This window comes from Rattus norvegicus, chromosome 18 (assembly GCF_021556685.1).
Source record: "Rattus norvegicus strain SHRSP/BbbUtx chromosome 18, alternate assembly SHRSP_T2T, whole genome shotgun sequence".
Classification (NCBI taxonomy): Eukaryota; Metazoa; Chordata; class Mammalia; order Rodentia; family Muridae; genus Rattus; species Rattus norvegicus.
In genome coordinates, this window is record NC_141551.1 from 47509506 (window position 1) to 47518561 (window position 9056).

At 38.6% G+C, this 9056-nt stretch overlaps 1 non-coding gene across 1 annotated transcript; it reads left to right on the plus strand.

Annotated features, from left to right (window-relative positions):
• The first annotated feature begins 7936 nt into the window (after nucleotides 1-7936).
• Nucleotides 7937-8066, plus strand: LOC120098361 (small nucleolar RNA SNORA15). Its single transcript, XR_015643178.1, has one exon. It is a non-coding gene; the product is annotated as a small nucleolar RNA SNORA15 (small nucleolar RNA).
• Nucleotides 8067-9056: the final 990 nt, after the last annotated feature.

Sequence of the window (9056 nt, forward strand, 5' to 3'; positions counted from 1 at the left end):
TGCATACCATGTATGTCTTTCTGTGATTGGGTTAGCTCACTCAGGATGATATTTTCCAGTTCCAACCATTTGCCTACGAATTTCATAAACTCGTTGTTTTTGATAGCTGAGTAATATTCCATTGTGTAGATGTACCACATTTTCTGTATCCATTCCTCGGTTGAAGGGCATCTGTGTTCTTTCCAGTTTCTGGCTATTATAAATAAGGCTGTGATGAACATAGTGGAGCACGTGTCTCTTTTATATGTTGAGGCATCTTTTGGGTATATGCCCAAGAGAGGTATAGCTGGATCCTCAGGCAATTCAATGTCCAATTTTCTGAGGAACCTCCAGACTGATTTCCAGAATGGTTTTACCAGTCTGCAATCCCACCAACAATGGAGGAGTGTTCCTCTTTCTCCACATCCTCGCCAGCATCTGCTGTCACCTGAGTTTTTGATCTTAGCCATTCTCACTGGTGTGAGGTGAAATCTCAGGGTTGTTTTGATTTGCATTTCCCTTATGACTAAAGATGTTGAACATTTCTTTAGGTGTTTCTCAGCCATTCGGCATTCCTCAGCTGTGAATTCTTTGTTTAGCTCTGAACCCCATTTTTTAATACGGTTATTTGTTTCCCTGCGGTCTAACTTCTTGAGTTCTTTGTATATTTTAGATATAAGGCCTCTATCTGTTGTAGGATTGGTAAAGATCTTTTCCCAATCTATTGGTTGCCATTTTGTCCTAACCACAGTGTCCTTTGCCTTACAGAAGCTTTGCAGTTTTATGAGATCCCATTTGTCGATTCTTGATCTTAGAGCATAAGCCATTGGTGTTTTGTTCAGGAAATTTTTTCCAGTGCCCATGTGTTCCAGATGCTTCCCTAGTTTTTCTTCTATTAGTTTGAGTGTGTCTGGTTTGATGTGGAGGTCCTTGATCCACTTGGACTTAAGCTTTGTACAGGGTGATAAGGATGGATCGATCTGCATTCTTCTACATGTTGCCCTCCAGTTGAACCAGCACCATTTGCTGAAAATGCTATCTTTTTTCCATTGGATGGTTTTGGCTCCTTTGTCAAAAATCAAGTGACCATAGGTGTGTGGTTCATTTCTGGGTCTTCAATTCTATTCCATTGGTCTATCTGTCTGTCTCTGTACCAATACCATGCAGTTTTTATCACTATTGCTCTGTAATACTGCTTGAGTTCAGAGATAGTGATTCCCCCGGAAGTCCTTTTATTGTTGAGGATAGCTTTAGCTATCCTGGGTTTTTTGTTATTCCAGATGAATTTGCAAATTGTTCTGTCTAACTCTTTGAAGAATTGGATTGGTATTTTGATGGGAATTGCATTGAATCTGTAGATTGCTTTTGGTAAAATGGCCATTTTTACTATATTAATCCTGCCAATCCATGAGCATGGGAGATCTTTCCGTCTTCTGAGGTCTTCTTCAATTTCCTTCTTCAGTGTCTTGAAGTTCTTATTGTACAGATCTTTTACTTGCTTGGTTAAAGTCACACCGAGGTACTTTATATTATTTGGGTCTATTATGAAGGGTATCGTTTCCCAAATTTCTTTCTCGGCTTGTTTCTCTTTTGTGTAGAGGAAGGCTACTGATTTATTTGAGTTAATTTTATACCCAGCCACTTTGCTGAAGTTGTTTATCAGCTTTAGTAGTTCTCTGGTGGAACTTTTGGGATCACTTAAATATACTATCATATCATCTGCAAACAGTGATATTTTGACTTCTTCTTTTCCAATCTGTATCCCCTTTACCTCCTTTTGTTGTCTGATTGCTCTGGCTAGAACTTCAAGAACTATATTGAATAAGTAGGGAGAGAGTGGGCAGCCTTGTCTAGTCCCTGATTTTAGGGGGATTGCTTCGAGTTTCTCTCCATTTAGTTTAATGTTAGCAACTGGTTTGCTGTATATGGCTTTTACTATGTTCAGGTATGGGCTTTGAATTCCTATTCTTTCCAGGACTTTTATCATGAAGGGGTGTTGAATTTTGTCAAATGCTTTCTCAGCGTCTAATGAAATGATCATGTGGTTTTGTTCTTTCAGTTTGTTTATATAATGGATCACGTTGATGGTTTTCCGTATATTAAACCATCCCTACATGCCTGGGATGAAGCCTACTTGGTCATGGTGGATGATTGTTTTTATGTGCTCTTGGATTCGGTTTGCCAGAATTTTGTTGAGTATTTTTGCGTCAATATTCATAAGGGAAATTGGTCTGAAGTTCTCTTTCTTTGTTGTGTCTTTGTGTGGTTTAGGTATAAGAGTAATTGTAGCTTCGTAGAAGGTATTCGGTAGTGATCCATCTGTTTCAATTTTGTGGAATAGTTTGGATAATATTGGTATGAGGTCTTCTCTGAAGGTTTGGTAGAATTCTGCACTAAACCCATCTGGACCTGGGCTCTTTTTGGTTGGGAGACCTTTAATGACTGCTTCTATTTCCTTAGGAGTTATGGGGTTGTTTAACTGGTTTATCTGTTCCTGATTTAACTTCGGTACCTGGTATCTGTCTAGGAAATTGTCCATTTCCTGAAGATTTTCAAGTTTTGTTGAATATAGGTTTTTATAGTAAGATCTGATGACTTTTTTAATTTCCTCTGAATCTGTTGTTATGTCTCCCTTTTCATTTCTGATTTTGTTAATTTTGACGCACTCTCTGTGTCCTCTCATTAGTGTGGCTAAGGGTTTATCTATCTTGTTGATTTTCTCAAAGAACCAACTTTTGGTTCTGTTGATTCTTTCTATGTTCCTTTTTGTTTCTACTTGGTTGATTTCAGCTCTGAGTTTGATTATTTCCTGCCTTCTACTCCTCCTGGGTGTATTTGCTTCTTTTTGTTCTAGAGCTTTTAGGTGTGCTGTCAAGCTGCTGACATATCCTCTTTCCTGTTTCTTTCTGCAGGCACTCAGCGCTATGAGTTTTCCTCTTAGCACAGCTTTCATTGTGTCCCATAAGTTTGGGTATGTTGTACCTTTATTTTCATTAAATTCTAAAAAGTTTTTAATTTCTTTCTTTATTTCTTCTTTGACCAGGTTATCATTGAGTAGAGCATTGTTCAATTTCCAAGTATATGTGGGCATTCTTCCTTGATTGTTATTGAAGACCAGTTTTAGGCCGTGGTGGTCCGATAGCACGCATGGGATTATTTCTATCTTTCTGTACCTGTTGAGGCCCGTTTTTTGACCAATTATATGGTCAATTTTGGAGAAAGCACCATGAGGAGGTGAGAAGAAGGTATATCCTTTTGCTTTAGGATAGAATGTTCTATAAATATCTGTTAAGTCCATTTGGCTCATGACTTCTCTTAGTCTGTCTACATCTCTGTTTAATTTCTGTTTCCATGATCTGTCCATTGATGAGAGTGGGGTGTTGAAAACTCCCACTATTATTGTGTGAGGTGCAATGTGTGTTTTGAGCTTTAGTAAGGTTTCTTTTACATATATAGGTGCCCTTGTATTTGGGGCATAGATATTTAGGATTGAGAGTTCATCTTGATGGATTTTTCCTTTGATGAATATGAAGTGTCCTTCCTTATCTTTTTTGATGACTTTTAATTGAAAATTGATTTTATTTGATATTAGAATGGCTACTCCAGCTTGCTTCTTCTGACCATTTGCTTGGAAAATTGTTTTCCAGCCTTTCACTCTGAGGTAATGTCTGTCTTTGTCTCTGAGGTGTGTTTCCTGTAGGCAGCAGAATGCAGGGTCCTCGTTGCGTATCCAGTTTGTTAATCTATGTCTTTTTATTGGGGAGTTGAGGCCACTGATGTTGAGAGATATTAAGGAATAGTGATTATTGCTTCCCGTTATATTCATATTTGGATGTGAGGTTATGTTTGTGTGCTTTCATTCTCTTTGTTTTGTTGCCAAGACGATTAGTTTCTTGCTTCTTCTAGGTTATACCTTGCCTCCTTATGTTGGGCTTTACCATTTATTATCCTTTGTAGTGCTGGATTTGTAGAAAGATATTGTGTAAATTTGGTTTTGTCATGGAATATCTTGGTTTCTCCATCTATGTTAATTGAGGGTTTTGCAGGATACAGTAACCTGGGCTGGCATTTGTGTTCTCTTAGGGTCTGTATGACATCAGTCCAGGATCTTCGGGCCTTCATAGTTTCTGGCCAGAAGTCTGGTGTGATTCTGATAGGTCTGCCTTTATATGTTACTTGACCTTTTTCCCTTACTGCTTTTAATATTCTTTCTTTATTTTGTGCGTTTGGTGTTTTGACTATTATGTGACGGGAGGTGTTTCTTTTCTGGTCCAATCTATTTGGAGTTCTGTAGGCTTCTTGTATGCCTATGGGTATCTCTTTTTTTAGATTAGGGAAGTTTTCTTCTATGATTTTGTTGAAGATATTTACTGGTCCTTTGAGCTGGGAGTCTTCACTCTCTTCTATACCTATTATCCTTAGGTTTGATCTTCTCATTGAGTCCTGGATTTCCTGTATGTTTTGGACCAGTAGCTTTTTCCGCTTTACATTATCTTTGACAGTTGAGTCAATGATTTCTATGGAATCTTCTGCTCCTGAGATTCTCTCTTCCATCTCTTGTATTCTGTTGGTGAAGCTTGTATCTACAGCTCCTTGTCTCTTCTTTTGGTTTTCTATATCCAGGGTTGTTTCCATGTGTTCTTTCTTGATTGCTTCTATTTCCATTTTTAATTCCTTCAACTGTTTGATTGTGTTTTCCTGGAATTCTTTCAGGGATTTTTGCGATTCCTCTCTGTAGGCTTCTACTTGTTTATTAATGTTTTCCTGTGTTTCCCTAAGGGAGTTCTTCACGTCTTTCTTGAAGTCCTCCAGCATCATGATCAAATATGATTTTGAAACTAGATCTTGCTTTTCTGGTGTGTTTGGATATTCCATGTTTGTTTTGGTGGGAGAATTGGGCTCCGATGATGCCAAGTATTCTTGGTTTCTGTTGCTTGGGTTCCTGCGCTTGCCTCTCGCCATCAGATTATCTCTAGTGTTACTTTGTTCTGCTATTTCTGACAGTGGCTAGACTGTCCTATAAGCCTGTGTGTCAGGAGTGCTGTAGACCTGTTTTCCTCTCTTTCAGTCAGTTATGGGGACAGAGTGTTCTGCTTTCGGACGTGTAGTTTTTCCTCTCTACAGGTATTCAGCTGTTCCTGTGGGCCTGTGTCTTGAGTTCACCAGGCAGCTTTCTTGCAGCAGAAAAGTTGGTCTTACCTGTGGTCCCGAGGCTCAAGTTTGCTCGTGGGGTGCTGCCTATGGGCTCTCTGCGGCGGCAGCAACCAGGAATACCTGTGCCGCCCCTTCTGGGAACTTCAGTGCACCGGGGTTCCAGATGGCCTTTGGTGTTTTCCTCTGGCGTCCGAGATGTATGTACAGAGAGCAGTCTCTTCTGGTTTCTCAGGCTTGTCTGCCTCTCTGAAGGTTTAGCTCTCCCTCCCACGGGATTTGGGTGCAGAGAACTGTTTATCCGGTCTGTTTCCTTCAGGTTCCGGCGGAGTCTCTGGCAGGGGTCCTGCCGCTCCTGGGCCGGCTTTAGTATTTCTGTGGAGCCACGGGATCCTTAAGGGCCCACTCCACTCATGCAGTTCGCGGGTCCTGTGGCACCGCCACCGAGGGAGCCAATCGCCGTGCGCCTGCTGCGCGCCTCTCCAGAGTTGCAGCTTAATAATTATAATTTTACCTTGAACATTATTGTCAACATAGCCAATTTAACAGGTGAAATAAAGGACTTTTCTACTAAACTAAGCAGTGGTGGTTAAAATTCAGGAAATGTCAACATTTCTGGGAGGGAGAGAGAAATGTGGTAATACATAACAGTAATTATTTGTATCAACATCCAGAAACAAGAGACCCACAAATTACCTAAAAATCAATGCATCTCTTATGTTTGATTTCTAACATCTTTGTTAGGGTTTATCTCTTTATAGTTTGAAGAGATAAAATTTTTCTCTAACAAATAAATAATAACTTATATATCATTCCTGAGCGTGATAATCCTATCGGTTATCATTAGAAAGTTCAAGGGAGCAGTTAAAAATGTGTTCCTCATTTGGGTCTGTATAGTTAATATGACCATCAATTTATAAGTTACAAGCTTCAAGCTTTTCAAGCTAGTAAGTTTATAGATCTTAGCCAAAGTATATGATGCAGGAAAACCTCCAAGCATCTATTGGTCTACCAGGGAATATGTCTGCTTGGCCAACATTTCAGGCTGTTGCCTCAATTAATCTATGTCTAAGCTAAAAAGACAATTCAATCTTTCTACAGTTTTATTAACATTTTGAAAATTATTTGTGTATTTTGTATAGGTCTGGATGATGGTGTGACATGTGTAGTGTAATGGAGAAGTTAGGGAGTAGATTCTATTCTTCTACCTAATTACATTCTGGGATCTAACTCAAGCTGTCATGTCAATCTTGGTTGCAAGTGGCTTTATGCACTGAACTACATTATGAGCTCCTGACCAAATAATTGAGACTCGCATATTACTTAGATCAGAGAACTATCAGAGCTTGCTCTAGAAAGCTTTCAATGTCCTTTCTATAACTCTTCTAATTGCACTTACTACACAGTTGTCTAACGATGTTGCAAAGAGTATTAAGTGTTTCTTTACGTTTGAAATAGATCTTACGTTGGTCTACATGCAAACAGACAATGAGACCCATTCCAATGACTTCATCCTCAAGGAATTTCAGGAAGAACAATGACACCCTGGCAACTATGAAAAGACCATGTGATGTTAGCACTAAAAAAACTGACTCCGTTTAGAGCCTAATCAATTAGAGAATTACAGCTCTCTATGGTCATAGAAACTAACAAAGCCAAGGACTTAATTTTTTTAACACCTTTTCACTTTCATGACAGGTATAGCACAACACAGTGTTGGAAGGACAGACTTACGTCCAGTTCTTATCAATCAGAAAATAGACAACAGCAGTAACAACAAAAACTTAAACACAACAATAAAAATCAAACACAAGTCCAAGGCAGGGACAGCTTCAGTAGTATGTGCCTGGTATAGTGGTATAGAGTCAGCACACTAGATATACAGTACGGGACAAGCATCAAATTATAAAATGAATGTGTGTGTGTGTGTGTGTGTGTGTGTGTGTACAAAATATAAAACACAATAAAAGTGCAAATAGAGTGGTCTTCTCCTTGTGAATTATGATTAATTAGATAAATGCTCTCACAAAGCTTGTGTATAAAAATGGCACGTGGTGATGCTCACTAGAAAAAATAAGGATAATTCAAGAAAGAAATTGATTATACCTCAAGCAGAACTTCTACCTAGCAATATTTTCTTGAACTTTCTGATTCAAATGACTAAAATAATATAAAAAGGAATTTATGATGTTTTATACCCGGGATATGATGAGAATGCAAGACTCTTCGTGTTCATTATTTTATTTTAAAAATCTCTACTTTGCTATAATTCCAGAGCCTTTCTCTACTAAAACCTGTCAGAATGGTATTAAGGTTCCTGTGGCAGTTTTACTGTGACTTCTCATCCAATATTTTTAGTAATGAACCTGTGTGACTACAAGACATTACTATTGTTGTAAATGCAGCCTTTTGGCATAACAGTTTTATAGTCACTCAAATTTATTTCTCCTAGTAGAGGAAGCATTTGGGAGTAGTGTAAAGTACAAATGAAAACATAGAAGTGAATTATGGATTCTTTTGTTGTTTTGTACATCTTTTCTTAGAATTATTTTATGGATTACCTTTATGGTTTGGTAAAACACAGGAAAAGAAAGTCGAGGAAGGGAAATGCCACCAAAAGACTTCCCATGTGGGCAAAACACAGGCATTCACAGAAGGCCTTTTCCATGAAAGTGTGCACAGTATTCGCTAGAATTCATTGTGCCTGATGAAGGACACTACGTAGTGCCAATTTTATTTGTAAGCATGGAGAGTTTTAAAATGTAGAAACTGTGAACTATATAAAACTTAAAATGTCTCAGCATAGGCATGGCTGAATGCTGTGTTCTTTAGTCAGTAATTGACACAGCCAGACACCATGCAAAAGTAAAGTCTTCCTTTAAGATGGCTGATATTCTATATTTTATGGTATATGATCATTAAAAGTGAGTATAAGTAAAAAAAAGTCTCAGCATGACTTTTGCCCATGATTTTTAAAGCTTTATTTAATTTTATTTAACGTGTTTGAATGTGTTTTGAAACCTACTTTAATTAGGGTTTAGTGTTTTGCCTACATGTATGTAAGTTTACTAAGTGAATATCTAGTGCTTGGAGGAGCTAGAAGAGGACACTGGATCTCCCTGAACCTGGAGTTAGAGATGATTGTGGGCCATCACGTGGATGCAGGTAGCTGAACCTGAGTCCTCTTCAGATGACGCAAGCACTCTTAGCCAGTAAGTAATTTTTCTACTCCAAATCTTTCATGTTTGATTTTCAGTAGAAAGATAAATAAGGCAAGGAACATGTCAAGTTCTCGTGTGTCTGAAAACCCGGAAACCCTGTAAAACGATCTTTTAGTCACCTGATGTAATTGTTATCTCCCAGGCTTACTGCCTCTGCTAACTGGGCCTAGTCCTGGAAACTTCTAGCCTCTGCACAATCTAATCTAGGCCTTGAGTATTTGCAGCATCTCAGACTAACTGCTTACTAAGCTCACCCCTTACTAGTTATTTTTAATTCCGGCTGGCTTTTCAACTCAGATCTTCTGGCTCAAAAGTCCTCTCCATGCTCTGACTTAATCTGTCTCTCCAAACTTCTCCTGAATTGTTCTGCTCGGTCTAAAACCTGGAGATCTTTTCTATCTTCTGGCTCCTTCTCATTCTCTGGCTCGTTCTGCCTTTATCTATGTCTAGCTTATTATCTCTCTGCAACCTGCCTCTTTACAACTGTCCCAGGAAAACTGCCGCTTTCCTCCATTGCTCTGCACCTAAGCAGCTTCCCTTTTCTTTCTCTTTTCATGAGGGTTGGGCAAATCCTATTCTATAAAATCCTTCTCTGATTTGTTACTTTACCTGACACTCAATTAGACATCACTTTTAAAATGGTTGCTTTCTTCTATAAACTAACTTTACTTTTATTGTTTGGAATTAAAGGTATGTGAGGAATAC